This window comes from Neolamprologus multifasciatus, chromosome 15 (assembly GCF_963576455.1).
Source record: "Neolamprologus multifasciatus chromosome 15, fNeoMul1.2, whole genome shotgun sequence".
Lineage (NCBI taxonomy): Eukaryota > Metazoa > Chordata > Actinopteri > Cichliformes > Cichlidae > Neolamprologus > Neolamprologus multifasciatus.
Genome location: NC_140453.1, coordinates 25,156,520 through 25,176,297, shown reverse-complemented (window position 1 = coordinate 25,176,297; position 19,778 = coordinate 25,156,520). Strand labels below are relative to the sequence as shown.

The window sequence follows — 19,778 nt, the reverse complement described above, 5'->3', positions numbered from 1 at the left end:
TGAATGAGTGTCACGTTGTGCCATGGAGAATTTCTCTGGACCACAAAGAAAACATAAAGCTGTGAAGTCACGCAGGAGCAAAGTGAGTTAATAGCCTCCTGTGATTTGTGAATCTTGGGGGAGATAAAGCCTCTGTAGTTAGGTTTAGGTGGGATCGACTCGGATGTGATGCTTTTTGCACCCACACCTCCCGTTCTCGGCAGCTTTGGAGGCCTCGGTAAACAGCTTGGTCATGAAGGAGGCTCGGCGCAGGGCCTGCGCCAGCCGAAATGAGTAATCACTTTACACAAGCTTTATCTTCACAGATGGAGGAGAGGTCAGGAGGAGGGGAAGGCTGAATTATTAAAGCCCAACCGGCAGCAGTTCAGATCAGGTGTGCACACTCTGTGAAGGAGTGGCAGAGCTGGGAGTCCCTGCTGTGTCTCCAGAGCATATGCTGACAATAATCAGTGCTGATGGAAAGTCCAGTTTAATGTCCTTCATCACTCTAATGCAATCAGAGTCTGGTCATACTCACCATGCTGAGTTTCTCTTGAAAAGAAAAGTTTTTACTTCCTGTTTTTCCAGCCATCAGTCAGAACCGACACTTCCTGGAGGTTTTCCACATTAAAAGCCTGATTCTATGCGCCATCTGGAAGTCTTTTATTTTCCGTGAACTGTCTGTGCTGAGTGCAGTCAGTCACACCGTGGGTAGAGCTGTTAGCATTGACAGCAGAACCACTGACAGAGCTGACAGAGCCTGAGACAAGGTTCGTTTTGTTCTTTGGAGATTTGACTGGACAAAAACATTCAGATCAAACTCCGGCAGCTCTGAAGCGCTTAATGTTGACTTTTTCTCTTCTCAGTAAGACTTTACCTGGAGTCACTGTAAAGGTTTCACTCATTTCAAGTGACAGAAATGGACATTTCAAAGAAACTACATCAGACTAAACACACAAACTGGAGTTTATAAATGTCAAGGCTAGTGAAGCGGACTCAGGCGCAGACCACTAGTTCCTTCAAACAAGAGTGGATTTATTTACAGTGATTCCCACAGGTGCAATATATATACAAAGGTGTTCGGGAAAAGGGTCGGGGTTCGGGGTCCAGGAGTGACAGGGGAAGGAGTCCAGGGTGGGGGCTTTCCATACACAGACAACAGCTCCTCTCTTCACCACCACTCGTCTTGCACACGCTCAGTCACAGTTGCTCAGGGTCCAGGGGAGATCTACACACATATAGAGAGACAGTCAGCTTCCAGGTTCAGAAGTACTCACGAGTTCAAATTACAGGTTTGCAGGGCAACTGACGCTGATGGCTCAACAATCCAGCGACGAGTAGAGCAGACTCGCCATCTTAAGTAGTACTCTAATTCTCGTAATCAGCGGCAGGTGTGCTGATCATCCCCAGGTGCGTGGGCCAGGGGCGGGAGCCCATACTGAGCTCCGCCCTGGCAGGAGAAAGAGAGAGGGAGAGGACGAGAGAGAAAGAGAGCAGAGGCGAGAGGAGAATAAACAACACAAAACATAGCGCCTGACTGCTGTCAGCTGGCGAGGTGCGGGGACCATGACAATAAAGGTATAATGTGTGACAGAAATGTGTGTATCTCATGCATACTTCAGACCACATGCTGCTTTCACTGAGTTTGTGTTTCTGTAATCGGAGCTGATGGGTGTTTCCTTTTCATCTTCCTGATGCTGTCTTAACTGGAGGTGTACAAAGTGCTTTTATAAGGAGTAGAAACGAGCTCATGTGGATGGATGAGTTTCCAGTTTGCTTGTACACGACTCAGATCTCTCTCGACTTTGCATTTTTCTAATCACATTTAACTTCCGCTCAACTTGATTCGCCTTACTCTGGATCTGAACTGTGGTTATTAAAACTTAGCCTGAGACGTGACAGTGACTGGCCTCAGACTTGGTCTGAGATCCCACTGAGCTCAGACTAATGACTTTGTCTCTGGGAGCAATGCGTGTTCAGCAGGACTGGTGTTGCAAGCTGATATAAAGGCTAAGAATTTGTGCTCCCTCTGCTTATTTTTGTTTGTAGTCATACTATAAATCTAGTTTCATAAAAAGGAAAAACAAATAAGTAAATAAATCAACACAAAATTATAGCCAATGTTTTTTAGTTCGCCTTTCCACCAGAGAGGAGTAATGAATTACAGTGGAACCAAGCCAGATTACTGTGTGTGTGAATGAGAGGGAGATGGGTGGGACGATTAGCATGCAAGGAGTGGAGAGAGCGAGGGTGGATAAGCTTAAATACCTGTGCTCAGCCTTTTGCTCTTCACACAGACTGTCCACCTGCAAGAAGCCAAAACCTGCTCAAACATGATTGGTCAAACACGACTCAGAAAATACCAATAAATCTGTCTTACCAGCCGATTCTGCAAATGACATTTGATTTCTATTTATTAATTTCAGTTTTATTTATATTGTACCAAATCACAACAACAGTCCCCTAAAGGTGCTTAATATTGTAAGGTAAAGACCTCAGTGATACGAAGAAAACAGAGAAAACCCCAACAATCATATCACCCCAGAGTCTTGAGACTCTTGTATCTCCATGACCTGAACACACTTTAGCTTAACTCACTTCATTCTGCCTCAAATCTGAGTCATGATTAATAGAACTAAAGTTAACCTGTGTGAAGAGACCCTGGCTCAAGTACCATCCACTTGAACGATGCAGGTGATAACACTTCTAGTTTAGCTACTATCTGTGTGCAAACACACAGACATGTTTTTCATGAAGGAGTTTAATAGGTGAACGTGCCATCTTCCAGAAGTCCGGCAGCAGGCCTTAGCCTCGAAGAACTCAGGGTTAGTGCAGTCCCTGCCTCCTGAATCAGCTCCTGACACAGGAGGAGGAGGACAATTACAGTGTGGCCCTGAAACATGAAAAACACTAATGATCTGCAGGGCTGTGAAGCACAGATGTGTGCAATTTGAACAATGATATAAATAAACAGCTTGTTAGAACAAATGATAGATAACCAAAATGTCCCCGAGCCCGTGGTTTAGGAAAAAACGAGGACAAAGCTTCCATTCAACTTTTACTGTGAGAGACACTCCAATCAATGTGCAGAATAAATACAGAGTTTTCATCCTCATCAGCTAAAGGCAGAGTTAGACCTCCCCTGTGGGGGTTTGTCCCTGAAACACTCGGATGCACACACTGACAGCAGATATCACAACTTCCTGCTTCCTGCTGGTCAGAGCAGTGACTTCTAAACTCTGCTGTTGGTTTGTGAAGCGCTTGGTAGTTTAAGGCTGAAACTCGTTTATGAAGTTTAACTTTTATCTGGTTGCTGCTGTATTTTATTACATTACATCTACATATTCAAATCCTGCATCTTGTACTCAAAGCCATAAAAGACTTTTTTCCATTTTGCAGGGGTTCCAGTCGAGTTTGCACAACGTGAAAACACAGACGGCTCAAATGTTGAGCTTCCACATACCACAGAGAAATTAGGAGGTTGTCTGAATATGCCAAAAAAAAGGAATTAAACTAACAAAATAATTTATATTAAAATGTTTAAAAGCCAGAATCATCATGTCAACCCAACCAACTTCAAGCTCTACTCATCAGCCTCATCAGGCCCTTCATGTTTTCTAGCAAGCAGCCGGCACGGTGCTCAGGTTGCTGTTGTTGTGTCCCTGATATAAATAAGCTGCTTCCATGGAGAGGATCTCCTCTCACGGTCGGACTGGAGCGGCTGATTTCAGGCCTGGTTCTGCTCTGCAGGGTCGGTCTGAACATGAGCTGGAGCGGATGAGAAGAGGTTTATGTGCACAACACGGATGAGAGAATCACCTCAGAATCAGCTAATCACATTGGACTGTTATTTATCACAAAGTATTTAATAATTCAATGAGGAAAGTGTGCACTGAAGGGAGCCTGCTCTCCACCACCACAGTCAGACTTTCGGTCTGTTGGGAACACTGCGGTCTTTTTAACTTGATCTTTATGTGGGAGGAGATGCAGCTGCTCATTTTGCTGCAGCAAGGTCAGGAGCCTTTAGTAAAAGGGACTCACAGAGGCACACCTTAGGGCGTTTTTACACCCCTGGCTCGTTTAATCTGGTCAAATCAAAGTGAAAAATCCAAGAGAACCAAAAACATTATTGATGTGTCAGATATGTCAGGGCTAGTCTCTAGCCCGTGCTGACCTTTAGACATCTCAGGCACTTCGCCACATCTCAGAATGTAAAGCCTACATAACAGGCATGATCTTGGTCATATCGAGGTCAGATCACATTCCCACCTTAAGAGAACTTCTCTGGAGTTCATCTGGTCTTGATATAGTTGTTTTGTCCACGCCAGGATGCGATTACCATACTCGCATCTGTACAAACAACCCAAAGTTTGAGTTAAATGGACTGTAGAGTCTCTTTTCTATCTTTGCCTTTTATTCCTTATGTTAGTCTCACACATGGCTGTAATGTAGATGACGAGCATACTTTTGGACACGTGATGCTAATGCTGACGATGATTAAATCAGGCGAGAGAAAATAGACCGTCATGCACCCCAAAGTCAGAAATTTGCAGTATTAAAGTCTCCTTAACTTCTTCCTGCACGTCTGTGTCAGTCTTGTCATATTGTGCAAGTCAACTAATTCAGCTCATTACAGCTGAATCCATCCGTTCCTTCATGAGGGCGACTGATATTATCAGCACTACAATAAATGTGGGAAAGCCTTTTCTCACCTTGCCCATATCTTCACATCTACAGGAGCGCAAAGGCATCGTACATTAACTGCAAACACATCAATCCCAAACCCGCCTACTGTCTTATCAGTGGGCAGAGTTAATTCATTATGTTCACCCAAGATAAGAAATACATCAGAGGGCAATCGCGCGCACACACACACACACACACACACACACACACACACACACACACACACACACACACACACACACACACACACACACATAGCAGCTGGAAAACTGAATTTAAAAACCACATCATTGACCAAACATCGCTGTATTGATTTTTGGTCGTTTTTGTATTTGGATGTTGTTCATTTAGACACATTTTGTGTAGACCGAAAAGATAAACTGCTTTAGAGAAATCCCCCATGGCACTGCTGTGAGCTGGGCTAATGTACTTAGCTTTGATGAGATGAATTACTTCAGGCTTATTATAGTGTCAGTAAACTGATTCACATTTTCTGGAGATTAATGCAGCCCCCAACTTTGTGTCGGGCAGCTGGAACTATTAATATCAAAAGAAAACAACTGGCTCATACAGCCCAGTCAGGAAAAACATGGTGAAGACAAGAACATTATTTCCATTTTCTGTGTGGCTCTGTTCAGACATCGGTGGGTTGCAAAGCTGATTGTAGCGGTGACCTGTGGAGAGACTAAAGCAAACATCTTGGCCTACTTTGATTAATGCTGTGCTTACATTTAATCTGTGTGATGCTTTAAACAAGCCAACACAGAAACCAAAAGTTTAGGAAGACCCCCATTGATGCAAACATCTGGAATTGGCTCTGGAATTAATTTCAGCTATGAAATGCTGACTGACTGATAAATGAGAGCTCATCTGCCCAGGACAAAGACACCTTAGAGATGTTGTCTTCAGTGTCTGCTCTATGACAGATATTCTGAAATGGTCTGGTTTTTGTATCACTGCCACACCAGAGCCATAACTGGCTGTTTTAAATTCCTGAAACTGCACCTGCCTCTCAAAACTACTAACTGCTCATCCACACAGAGCTCAGAATTAGGGGGATCAGATTTGGATAACTGGGCTATGAACGAGTTTGTCCATCCATGGTCTACCTCTCTGCTCTGGCTGTCAGAGCGCATACATTTCAGGATATTCAGTTTTTTAATTTGTCGTGAGTATATTTAAATTTGGGTTTCTGTTGAGGTTTTCTTACTTCAGGTGTTTGAAATTTATTTCTGTTTATTTGATGTCTGTGCTCCTGCTTTGATTTATTTGTTCTACTACAATGCAATTTCCTGTGACATCTTTGAGTTTTTGATTATTCTGCTGATGAGTTTCAGTGTTGCACCATGTTTCGTGTTAGTTTGGGCTCCCTCTGAGTTTTTCAGTGTGTTCCTCCTAGTCCTAACCGCTCCTCTGTGTATAAATAGTCCCAGCCACTTCTCTGTGCATAAATAGTCCTAACTGCTCCTCTGTGCATAAATAATGCTAACTACCCCTCTGTGTATAAATACTGCTAACAACGCGTCTGTGTATAAATAGTGCCAACTACTCTTCTGTGTATAAACAGTCCTAACCACTCCTTTGTGTATAAATAGCCCTAAAATGCCTCCATCAGTGTTAGATTCCTTGTCTGTGCTCCCTGTGGTATCAGTCTGCTCGTCACGTTTTATTGGGTTACGTTTTTTTGTTTGTTTGTTTTTACTTTGAAAACAGCCAATGAATGGCTCACTTAACATCCTGGATTTGGATCCTCCTCTGCTTACTCCACAAGCACTTTCTGAATCTTGTTGTAGTTCTATTAGCTGTGGTTCATTTTGAAACAGCAGCCGTTAGTAGAAAATTGCAGTACAACCTAAGCCCATGATGTGAAATAATATACAGGGTGGGCTATTTATATGGATACACCGTAATAACATGGGAATGGTTGGTGATATTAAAGTCCTGTTTGTGGCACATTAGTATATGTGAGGGGGCAAACTCCTTAAGATGGGTGGTGACCATGGTGGCCATTTAGAAGTCGGCCATCTTGGATACAACTTTTGTTTTTTCAATAGGAAGAGGGCCATGTGACACATCAAACTTATTGGTAATGTCACAAAAAAAACCAATGGTGTGCTTGGTTTCAACGTAACTTTATTCTGTAAGTGTTTTCTTTTTTTTAAGCTGAAGTTTCTTATGAAACCTTTGATGTTAAACACAGAGAACTCATTACATGAAAGCTTTTATTTTTGTCCCTTTACCCCAGCAGCCGGCTTGACTTTCATTTTCATGTGACAGTTGAGTGACAACTCCAGAATAACAAAAGGATGGTGTGCTTTTTGACAATATTCTCTTTGAGATTAGGCTGCAGATCAATCCGATGTGAGGGAATTACAGTCATCAGCCTGGCAAGTTGCATTGAACTTTCTGGTGGAACTCTGGCTCTTGTCAGTGTCACCATCTAAAAGAAACACAAAATAACTTATATCAGTTTTGCTTCATCAATTTGGAGGTCTAAAAATGACAAGAAAAGAGCAATTATTTAGCTATACAGAGCTTTCCAGTGCTTTCCAGAATTTACATCGATTTATTTTCAGAAGTTGAGGCTCAACTCACAGAGCAGTGAGGTTTTATATGAATTGTTTTACGTAAAGAAATGCCCACTGTGAATGAAAGCCCACAGTTACCCACACAGGTGCACATGCAGAGTAAAACTACTGAAAAAGTCCTGTATGTATTGGCTGCTAAGGCAATTCTCACAAATGATTGGAAGTGTCATCTACCCATTGTTTTAATTAAGGAGAAAGGAAATGAGGAAGTCAGGTGACATCACTGCAAAGCCACAAAGATGACTGTTATTTGCTATAGCAAGGAAGTCGGAGGTGGATGGATGGGTCAGCCTTCACGCTTCCTCTAAATTTAATGAAGTACTCATTTCAAACCAAACTCTGTTCTTTCTCTAACCCTAATCTTTTTTCATGTCTGTCTGAAGCAGCCCAAACCCCACAGCTTTACCATATTGCTGCCACATAATAACACAAAACAGACATCTAGCTACTTTCTAGCTTAGTTTACCTTTCCCCTTTGGCTAGTGAGTGAAAAACATGCCACATGCCAAACTCATGGCAACTTTACTACATGTTTTAGTTAAACTTGGACACGAAGGGGTAAAGAAACAAGTGTAATTACATACAATCTAATTTTCTGTTGTAGCTTGTTTCAGCTGTGTAGTTCTGCAGTACATTAACAACTTGAATCACTGCAACTGACAGCTGATTGACAGCTGCAGAATTGAGCAAAATAATGCGCAAGATGGGTAAGAGGAACTGGAACACTTGTTTCCAGTGTCAGCGCTGACGTGTGGCTGCTGTGGAGGATACAAGCCTGAAGCAAATCATGAATGAGGCTGGGACCATCACTGCACTGACTCGACTTGCAGCATTAAAAATAAATATAAAAATAAATTGAAGACAATAGAAGAAATATAGACTTTCTCAGGACTCAGTAGACATCGAGCAAGAAAAGGATGAAACTCATGAATAAGAGTGAAGTATTGAAAGTCTCAAGGATTTAGTTCAAGATATGTATAAAGTTATAGAAAATAATTATATTCTGTAGAAAAGAGAGAGTTTGATGATGTTTACTTCTTGTGTTTAAAGCCTCTTAGTAAGACTATCACGAGTAAGACCAAATGTGGCTGAGGTCAGGATACAGTGCAGGGCAGCCATATTTACTGCACTAGCCTAGAAAAACATATTTCCATATGGAGTCCATCCTGTGTGTGAATGATGGAGGACGAACATGACGTGCTGCAAACAAAGAAAGAAGTGTTTGAACACTGATGATACGAGCACAAAGAAAATAAACCTGCCTGAAAACCTGTGATGAAGAAGAGCAGGAGCAACATCAGCAAACTACATGAGCTGCTGTCACATAGTTTAAAGTTATAGTGGTGTCGACGGGCTGGTAAAAGAAGTAAACCGTATCAAGATCTGCACCAGACGAGCATTTGGAAGGTCTTTGCTTTCTGTGACTGAGGTTTGAGAAAGATCATGATTACAGGTGAGAAAAAGGTAACTGTTAACAGCAGGTTTCTGACTGAAGTTGTCCTCATTGTCACGGTGTGTGATGGCAGACCGTAGTAGTAGTAGATGTGAGGAAATTGGACCCAAATGCAGGACGTGGTGCAATGAAAGCAGTGTGTCTATTTACAGTAGGGATGCACCGATACCACTTTTTTGGAAACGAGTACGAGTACGAGTACTTGCATTTCAGTACTTGCCGATACCGATACCGAGTACTTAATAAAAACATGATTTAAATTTACAGGTAACAGCTTTAGTCCTATAATTTAACAAAAAAAAACAACAACAAGGGACTAGTTTGGAATTAAGAACATTTATTTAAAATGAAAAGCATGTTGTATGCAACATATTACAGAATAAATAATTATAAAAAACAAAATTAAATTTTAAATTTGTTTGTCTGTTTCTCTGTTTAGAAGTCTCACTAGCACAGTCACAGCTGGGATGACATCAGAGACTAGTGCGTCGTAGCTGCTCACTTTTTTAGTTAGTTCCTCAAAGGGGGCGAGGATGGCAACAGTCATCTCCATAAGAGCCCATTGGTGAGCGGTGAGATAGTCAGGGAGTTCGGACCCAGAAATCTGCAACTATTTGAAGCACCGCTCCTCTCTAAAACAGCAATAAGGATAGTTATTAGGTTATTTACATTATTATGTAAATAACAAAATAACTTAAAGCAAAAATTGGGAAACGTAAAGTCCGAAGTCTTTATATTAAGGGCCATCAGTCAAACAATACTGTTTGGTCTGGGTCTAAACAGAGCGCGTTGTGTGTGACATCTTCTTTTGCGCATGCGGGCCGCTTTGAGCGTTCACACTAGAGCGCGTTTGCTGTCGCATTTTATTTGTAGTGTGAACAAGCAGACAAAAAATCGGATTTGATCAAAAAATCGGAATTGAGCATTAAGACCTGCAGTGTGAACGTAGCCTGAACTGAGCTAGAAGACTGATGCAGAGTCTCACGCAACAATACAGCATCAAGGAGCGCTCAGCTACACTATTAAGTAGCTCCCCGACGAGGCTTGATCTGCTCCAGGTGCTCCACCCACCTGGCACGCCCACACCCACCAGGCCTGAACGTGCCTGTCACAGCCGCGCATGCACGCACACGCACTATAATATAATATAATATAAGTCCACAATTGCTCATGAACCCTGGGTTGCTCAGACCCAGTTCCCTGACACTCATACGGAAACTTTCGGAGAGTTTACAAACTCCAACAGGATGACCATCTGAACTGTACCAGGCTAACTTTCATAAAGCTCGGCAGAGAGGTGGATCATGACTAAATCAAGAACCCAGTAAATACTGATGGCAGTCTCTTGTCCTTTCTTACTTAAACTGTCTGCATGAAGAATGATAAATATGGGGATGAGTGAGGCCAGTGGTAGGTGGACCGCTCTCCTGTCTACGGCCTTAAGACAAAAACTTTCAGTTACTGCTCTGATGAATTCTACCGGAGTGCTTCAGGACCTAAACTGATCAAAGTTGTAATTAATTATCGCTGCATTTCTATTGTGTGGATCGTTTTGGAAAACATGTGTTTGACCACATAAAAGTGGTCTCGAGACCGGTCTTGCTCTCGAGACCACTTTTATGTGGTCTTGGTCTTGTCTTGATCTTGCTGTCTCGGTCTTGCTGTCTCAGATCGACATAGTGGTTGGGAGATTTGTAGTCAACAGTATCCATGACACACAACGTAACATTTGATAATGTGTCATGTGCAAAAGCATCAGCTCTAAGAGCCGTGCTTAGAGAGTGCTTTGTAGTGAATCAGAGTCGACTCCCATTGAGCGAGAGCCGGCTCCTCGCTTAATTTCCTTTCGCTGCTCAGCTCTCACACAGTGGCTCAGCTATGCTCCAATCCCTCCATATTCAAGTTCAAGTTCAAATTTTATTCGCCACATGCAGTGGCAGGTTGCCCTGCAGTGGAATGAACCCGCCCCCTGACCTTACACACACGACACAGACATCACATGGGGGATACAAGTCAGAGAACGGTTGCATTACAGAAAAAACACTGAAATGTACACTTACAATGGGAAAGTACAAGAGGAAAAAAAAGAGACCTCTACTCATGCTGGGCTACAGGAGGACAGCATGAGAACAGGAAACAAAAAAACTCCTCTGCACAGAAAGCACATAAATGTCCACAGTACAACATTATAGAGCACGTGACCAGCAACAGGGTTGGGTAGGGGACAGGCACGTGCAGAGTGCACGTGCCTGTCAGAGTGCAAAACCAGTAAGTAGGTGTACAGCGTACACTGTAGTGTATAGCACACAGGAGTATTAGCTTATTATGTACACGTTGGTAAGCTGTCTTGTTGCAAACAACGAACTGAAACAAACGAGCGTGCTGTGTTTGCAACAGCGCGACAAACATTACCTGTCCTTTTATTAACTGCACAAGTAGTGCTGGTCATAGCTGCTGGCTACCTGTGTAAGCCTGCCATGGGTCTGTAGCTCTGTCCACCGTTTTAGGGAACATATTTAGTTTTAAAGTAAGTTTCCGGGCTTTTCCTGCCTTTCTGGAGGGATTATATTTCACTAAAAAACGATCTAATATGCATGTCCACATAATTATGCATTATTATAATTATAATATATTAAAAAAACACACGCTGTATTTTAAAGAACATACATTAGGAAGCAGATTATATTAGATTTATATTTTAAATAAGACAAAATTTGGATTTTACAGCAGTAAAATTATTGTATCTCTACAGTTTAAAAATGTAATAAGCTTTGCCCCTGCACAGAGTTGATAGTGAAACAAATGGAATCATCATAAATACATTATTTCATATTTATTACTTCCCCCTCCTCATTGCTTTATTTTTGTAGCTTTAGTAATAAATAATAATGTAAGGATTCTGGATCAGCACCGTGATGCCCACAGTATATACAGTATTCTGAAGAAGGGCTAAAATGTCACTGTGCGTGCGTGCGTGCGTGCGTGCATGTGTGCGTTTTATTTAGATGGATTTAAAAAAAAAATATTACTCATGATATAACATTGTCCAGACATGCCTGGTAAGGACATGAGGAGGAAACAGTAGGAGCTGTGTGAGGCTACTAAAGGCAGGGCTATAACATTTTTCTGTCATTATTTTATTATAGATTAAGTGCAAGAGTTGTTAGGTGTGGATAATTAGATTATAGTTTATTGCAATAGCAAGTTGTGCCTTGTTCTCACATAGACAGCAAGTGGAGAGTGATATATGAAATGATGGGATGGAAGGAAGAAGAGAAGCAAAGAGTGATTCACAGACAGAGCCTAAATTATTTCTCACAGTTTTTTGTTGCCTTATGGTTCCAAGCGCTGTCACCAATCTTTGCATTTTGTTATTATCTCATGACACTTGTTTAATCAGCTACCATCTCTCCTATGGACTTTTTACTGTCTACAGTCTCAGATCAACACAGCCCTGCCCTTCCCATATTAGATTCTTGATGAATGTGTGTTGTTGTTATTCAGCCTGGTTCAATGTGCCCCTTTTTAACTTTGCATTGGAAGGGGAGGGGGGATGTGTGTGTGCTTATCAGTGTAAGTGTATGTGTGTGCGTGTCCATAGTTCAGCTGAGACAGTGTCCTTCGCCCTATCAGGCTAAGTAAACAGTCTGCTAGCCAACCCAGGTGTCCTTATGGGATGGGAAGAATAGTCATCACACAGTCGTTATCAGGGAGAGAAGGACAGTGAGAGACTGTTCGAGGGAAAGTAATACACACGAGACAGGACAAGGACGCAAGAGGCTAAGCAGGGAAGATAAGGGGAAGGAGGAGAGGAGAAGAGTGCGACCGCCTTCACCAAGAGAGAAAGATATATTGTGGCCAATCACATGCAAGGATATAGGATAATATCATTATGTGAAAAACAGAGAGGGTGAGAGACGCGACAGTCAAGTGGAGCGCGTCTGTCCTCTCAGTAATTGAGGGAGGTGAGGAGGGCTGTGCGAATGCATTGCAAAAACACATAAATATGTCTGACACCCGTAAACGAAGCAGCATCTGGCTGCAGTTTAAAAACTTTTTTTTTTTTATTATCTCTTTTATTGGGACAGCTGTTGAACATAACAGTAGTTTGCCTTTTTACACTTTCTTTGCTGTCACATTTTAACTTATAATTGAAAAATAAAGAAGACAGAAAAAGAAGAGAAAAGAAAAGAAAAGAAGAAGAAGAAAAAAACAAACAAAACAAACAAACAAACAAACAAACAAAAAAAACTAGGGTTAGGAGGCAGCAGGGCAGGTAGGTTTACGTAGTACTCAGGGTTGTAACATCATATACAAAATCCCACCTCATATGCTTAACATAGTCTGTCCATTTAGACCATATTCCGTAGAAGGTATCCCTCTGAAGTTTAAGAGAAAATGACACTTTTTCCATCGTATAGATCTCTTGTACAGAATGTATCCAGTCTTCTATCGTTGGTGGTTCAGGTTAAGCCATCTTCTCGTAAGAGGCTTTTTACTTGTGGCCAGAAGGATATACAGGAGTCTTCTGTCGTTGGAATTCAGTTTATCCACTGGTACATTGCACAAAAATATGGTCTCAAAAATTGAAGGAAAAACAAATGAAAAAACATTTTGTAAATGATCATGGATTAGAGACCAATACTGGCGAATAACTTTACAGTCCCAAAAGATGTGGAAATGGTTAGCTCCGTCTCCCCCACATCTCAAACATTTATCACCGATTCCTCGATATCTTTGTTGAGCAGGGGTAATGAAAAATCTCATAATGCTTTTCCAGCAAAATTTACGCCAAACATTAGACCCAGTGGTAGCCCACTGTATCTTGCATGCGTGAGCCCAACACTTCTCTGTAATTGACAAATTACCCTCCTTTTAAAAACTTTTTTGTCTCGGTCTTGGTCTCGTCTCGTCTCGACTTTGTCTTGGTCTCGACTTTGTCTTGGTCTCGACTTTGTCTTGGTCTTGACTCAGTCTTGGTCTCGACTCAGTCTGTCTTGGTCTTGGTCTTGTCTTGTCTTGGTCTCGATACCCTCTGGTCTTGGTATTGTCTTGGTCTTGGTTTAGGCGGTCTTGACTACAAGTCTAGTGACCTTCACTGTGGCAGAGGCTGGATACAGCTGGGGTATAAAAGGTTTAGAAGAAGCTAAATCACGAAAAATGTTTTTGTTTGAATTCTTTTGAGTGTTATTTTGAGCTGTATGGTCCTCATTAAGTTTATTTTACAAAGTTTAATTCAAACCAATTATTTTTAAAATATTCTCAGCATGCCCTGAAGGAAAGCATCAAACCCTAAACTGTTTATGTGGAGCTTCTCTTTTTTGTCAACATAAAACATTTTTACTTGGGCTTTAGTGCCAAAAATTCCACAGAGGTCAGAGGTCAGACAGCTTCTGCCAGGAAAAGTTTGCAGAGATGACTTCATTAAAACTCTGCTGGCCGTCTTCTCCTCTGGAGAATTCAGCTCCTTTTTAAGCTCCAGGTATTTTCAGACCGCTATGTGCCTCCCACCCAGTCATGAAAATCAGTGTTGAATCTGCACTGACCTCCCTCACGTTCTCCTCTGGGATATAATACAGCAGCCTCATCGCTTTCCTGCTTCACTTGCCACCCTGCATCATCATCAGCACCGCCACTGGAGTTCTGTTGAGGGAGGCAGTTTGCGCAGTCTCCACCTGCCACCAGTCTGCTCACGGAAACAACCACTTGTTTTATTTTAAAGTGTGCTCCGTAAGACTTCTGTTCTAAACTTTATCTGCTGCACACAGCTGCCAAAAATCCAAAGAAGAAGAAACAATATCTCACATTATCATCAATAACACTGACATTACTGTGTAACACACAGAGCTGCACTCAGAGAATCCTTAATGTAAATGCATGGTAGGATTTCATCCATTCACCCACTCTCTGAGCCATTAACTCGGGAGGAGGCATCCAGAGTGGAGAACAAACTCTACCCGAATGGGTTCTCTCACTCCATTTACACACAACTATTAGGAAGCTGCATTTTTGAGCATTCGTTTTATTACTGAACTACTACAGTGCTCTAGGTCAATCCAAGATATTAATTAAAGTCAAACCTGAACATTTAAAAAAAGGAAGAGCGAGGGTTTGGTTTTTGTAGGGGAAAATCTCTGTGCACACAGCCACACACATCTTTTCAGCCTTCCAGTCATGCAGTCTGTCAGTTTCTTCATCAGCTTTTTGTGCAGCAGCCTCAGACGCTGCTCACAGAGCTCTGATGTTCTTCTTTCACCATAAGTCTCTCGTTCAAAAAGGGCTCACAGGTGAGGTGAGGAAGGGACCAAGTTATTATTCTTTCATTATTTGGAGTGCTTCTGTGCGATTGGGCATCGTCCCGCATAAAAATCATTGTCTTCTTGAAAGAAGAAGAAGCAGCCACACACACTGGCGTCAAAATGGCGGCGGTGTGTGTGGCTGCTCGTCTGTCACTGCCAAGTTTGTTCCTGTTTATATTATTTCTAATTTGTGTCATCCACGAAACAACGTCTCTGCTGAGGTATGATTGCCAGACACTGGATCTCAAACCTGTGGTCCAAAATATTGTGTCCTTTGGAGCTGGTGGGCAGCAACCCCTGCCCCCATTTGCATCGGAAATCCCGGGTTACCTGTACCGGGTTCAATTCAATTCAATTCAATTCAATTTTATTTATATAGCACCAAATCACAACAAATGTCGCCTCAAGGCGCTTCATAGATACAGAGAAAAGCCCAACAATCATATGACCCCCTATGAGCAAGCACTTTGGCGACAGTGGGAAGGAAAAACTCCCTTTTAACAGGAAGAAACCTCCGGCAGAACCAGGCTCAGGGAGGGGCGGCCATCTGCTGCGACCGGTTGGGGTGAGAGAAGGAAGACAGGATAAAAGACATGCTGTGGAAGAGAGACAGAGATTAATAACAGATATGATTCAACACAGAGAGGTCTATTAACACATAGTGAGTGAGAAAGGTGACTGGAAAGGAAAAACTCAATGCATCATGGGAATCCCCCGGCAGCCTACATCTATTGCAGCATAACTAAGGGAGGATTCAGGGTCACCTGGTCCAGCCCTAACTATATGCTTTAGCAAAAAGGAAAGTTTTAAGCCTAATCTTAAAAGTAGAGATAGTGTCTGTCTCCTGAATCCAAACTGGAAGCTGGTTCCACAGAAGAGGGGCCTGAAAACTGAAGGCTCTCCCTCCCATTCTACTTTTAAATACTGTAGGAACAACAAGTAGGCCTGCAGAGCGGGAGCGAAGTGCTCTAATAGGGTGATATGGTACTACAAGGTCATTAAGATAAGATGGGGCCTGATTATTTAAGACCTTGTATGTGAGGAGCAGGATTTTGAATTCAATTCTGGATTTAACAGGAAGCCAATGAAGGGAAGCCAAAACAGGAGAAATATGCTCTCTCTTTCTAGTCCCTGTCAGTACTCTTGCTGCAGCATTTTGGATTAACTGAAGGCTTTTCAGTGAGTTTTTTGGACATCCTGATAATAATGAATTGCAGTAGTCCAGCCTGGAAGTAATAAATGCATGAACTAGTTTTTCAGCGTCACTCTGAGACAGGATATTTCTAATTTTAGAGATGTTGCGCAAATGGAAGAACGCAGTCTTACATATTTGTTTAATATGTGCGTTGAAGGACATATCCTGGTCAAAAATGACTCCAAGGTTCCTCACAGTGTTACTGGAGGCCAAGGTAATGCCATCCAGAGTAAGAATCTGGTTAGATACCATATTTCTAAGCTTTTCAGCGCCGAGTACAATGACCTCAGTTTTATCTGAGTTAAGAAGCAGAAAGTTAGTGGCCATCCAAGTCTTTATGTCTTTAAGACATTCCTGCAGTTTAACTAATTGGTGTGTGTTATCTGGCTTTATGGTTCCAACACTACTTTCCCAGCAAAAGCGGCATCGTCACCGGGGTAAACGAAGCTTTGTTTGTTTGTTTGTGTCTTGGCGTTTCCTGGATCCTGTTGATGCCTGTTTGGTGATTGTGGTCGGCTTTGATGATGATGCTCCTCGGCCTCGCTGCCCATGCCCTCCCAGGCTAAACCTCCGCTGTCAACATTATCGAAACCTGAGATCGCTGCGTCGGGTTTCTAGACCTCCTGAACGCCGAGCGCCAGCTCCAGCTCCTGCCAGGATTGGCCTGGTGAACGCCAGATCACTTTAAAAAAAAACTTTTACTCTTCGGGACTTTTTCAGTTCCCGTGATCTGGATTTTCTGTGTGTGACTGAGACGTGGCTGAGTGTTGGTGACTCCAGTGCTCTATCTGAACTTTTACCAATGGATTGTTGCTTTTTTTTTTAAACTTGCCACGGACGTCAGGCAGAGGTGGAGGCACAGCGACTGTTTACAAAAAGGATTACAAATGTAAGCAGTGTTTTCTACAGCTTTTGTTCTCCAGCTTCGAACTTACCTCGTTTAAATTGAGTCGCACAAACCCGGTTTTCTGCACTGTCATCTATCACACCCCAAAATACAATAAGAACTTCATAAACGACTTTTCTGATTTTTTTTAGCTGGGATTATGCCCAACTATGATTGTGTTCTTATTGTTGAAGACTTTAATATACATGTATGTTGTCCTGATAAGCCACTGGTAAAGGACTTTTTAAGCCTTATTGACTCTTTTAGCCTGGTAAAAAAGCCCTACACATGAGCATGGACACACACTGGACTTTGTTTTGTCATATGGTCTGCCTGTCACTAACTTGGAGATTTGTGACTATGGACTCTCAGATCATATGCCTGTGTTATTCAACGTTGGTTTTACTGCAGTTAAATCTGGCGCTGCTGCTCGATGCCGTTGGGTTATTAACCCCTCCACTGCCACCCAGTTTTCTGCTGCTTTTAATCAGCTCGGCGGCCCTTCTGACTTGGTCTCCTCTGACACAGAAGAGCTTAATTCCTGGTTTTATTCTTGCTGTCAAACAATCATGGACTCTGTGGCTCCTTTAAAAACCAGGCAGCCCAAGGCTAAATCTGAGCCTTCTTTAAAGAAATTTTTCCTAGTATAGGACAGTATGTCCTTGACATTATTAACAGCATTGTGTCTTCTGGTGTGGTTCCTGCAAATTTCAAACATGCAGTAGTGCAGCCACTGCTTAAGAAACCTGGCCTTGATCACACAGTTTTAGCCAATTATAGGCCTATCTCTAAGCTGCCTTTACTTTCCAAGGTTTTAGAGAAAATTGTTTTTAGTCAACTGAAATATTTTCTAGATGATAATGGCATCCTTGAGGCCAGTGGTAGGTGGACCGGTCTCCCGTCTACGGCCTTAAGACTAAAACTTTCAGTCAGGTTTTAAAACACTTCATAGCAAAGAATCTGCATTATTAAGGGTTTTTAATGACATCCTTCTGGCATGTGATTCTGGTAACCATGTTGTTCTTGTCTTTCTTGACCTAACTGCTGCCTTTGACACAGTAGACCACAATATTCTAATTTCTCGATTAAATGATGTAGTGGGTATTGGTGGCACTGCACTTAATCTGTTTAGGTCTTATTTGCTAATAGAACTTTCTCTGTCAGCCTTCCGAATCATCCTCTGCTTCTATGTCATGCGGCGTCCCACAGGGCTCAATTTTAGGGCCACTGCTCTTTTTACTGTATCTATTGCCTCTGGACATGTCTAGATGACATTAAAGCTTGGTTGGCTCTAAACGTTTTACATTTTAATGAAAAGAAAACAGAAATGTTGGTGTTTGGTCCCAGTGGTCCCTGTGAGTCCTCCTCTGTTGATTTGGGATCCCTGGAAGTCTATTTTAAACCTGTTGTTACCGACCTTGGTTTTAAGTTGGACAGTGATTTTAAATTGGACAACCAAATCAGAGCAGTGGTGAAGTCCAGTTTTTATCATTTAAGGCGACTGGCAAGAGTAAAATCTTTTCTTTCAAGGCAGCAGCTTTAAACAGTGATGCATGCTTTTATTTCTTCCCGCCTGGACTACTGTAACTCACTTTGTGCGGGGATCAGTCAGTCGTTGCTCAAACATCTGCAGCTGGTTCAAAATGCAGCTGCACGACTCCTAACAGGAACTTGTAAAAGAGACTATATGACCCATGTGCTAGCCTCTCTGCACTGGCTGCCTGTGTCTTTTAGAGTTCATTTTAAAATTTTCATGTTTTAAAATTCAAATGCCTTTACAGTCTTGCCCCGCCTTACCTCTCTGAGTTTCTTCATCACCACACACCCTGTCGGTCTCTCAGGTCAGCTGACCAGCTGCTCCTGGAGGTACCGAGATCCAGGAGGAAGCTCATAGGGACAGGGCCTTCTCTACTGTGGCCCCTAAATTATGGAATAATTTGGCCTTGCACGTTAGAGAGGCCCCTTCACTGTCCACTTTTAAATCACATCTTAAAACCCACTTTTATTCTTTGGCTTTTAACCTCAGTGAGACTTAGTTTCTCTTTTAATTGAATTAGTTATTTAATTAATTATTTTAATTTTCTTTTGTTTGGTCTTTATTTATATCTCATGTAATTTTATTTTGTGGTTCCAATGTACAGCAATTTGGTTTGTTTTAAAGTGCTTTGTGAATAAAGGTGATGATGATAATGAAAGATGAAAACATTTCTTTCTAAAACCTGGAAGTCTCTTCGGGAGTTGATTTTGAGTCCATCTTCAGCCTGAAAAGGTACAACTGCTCCACCTTGAATAGCACCGGTCCAAACCAGTACATCGCCTGCACCTTCCTTTCAAATCTTTGGCCGTTCATTTGTGTGCGTTTTGTTTTTTCTAACAACTTGTTTCTTGCAACCTGCTGACTGTTTGCAGCAGAATGTGATGGTTCTGTGATGACTCGCCAGCATCTTTGTAGTTGTAAGAGTGCTGCATCCCTCCGAAAGTCATTAAATCTCTCTCTTTTTTTGTCCCAAGAAAACAAAACCGCCTAACATAATTATGCACACCTTAATAAACTGTGCTCAGGTACTCAGGTTTGCACAGCTTGACAATGAAAAAAATATGCATAAAAGTGATGACATGGTCCATCACACGTGCTCCACCCTGAATGAAAGGTGACAGCTGAAGGCGAAGGCCGTGGCGGTCCACTCTCTGG

At 42.2% G+C, this 19,778-nt stretch overlaps 1 protein-coding gene across 1 annotated transcript in view; it reads left to right on the top strand.

Moving 5' to 3' along the window:
- The window catches only part of nmbr (neuromedin B receptor), an 89,644-nt gene that overhangs the window by 41,671 nt on the left and 28,195 nt on the right, over positions 1 to 19,778 (top strand). The window lies entirely within an intron of this gene.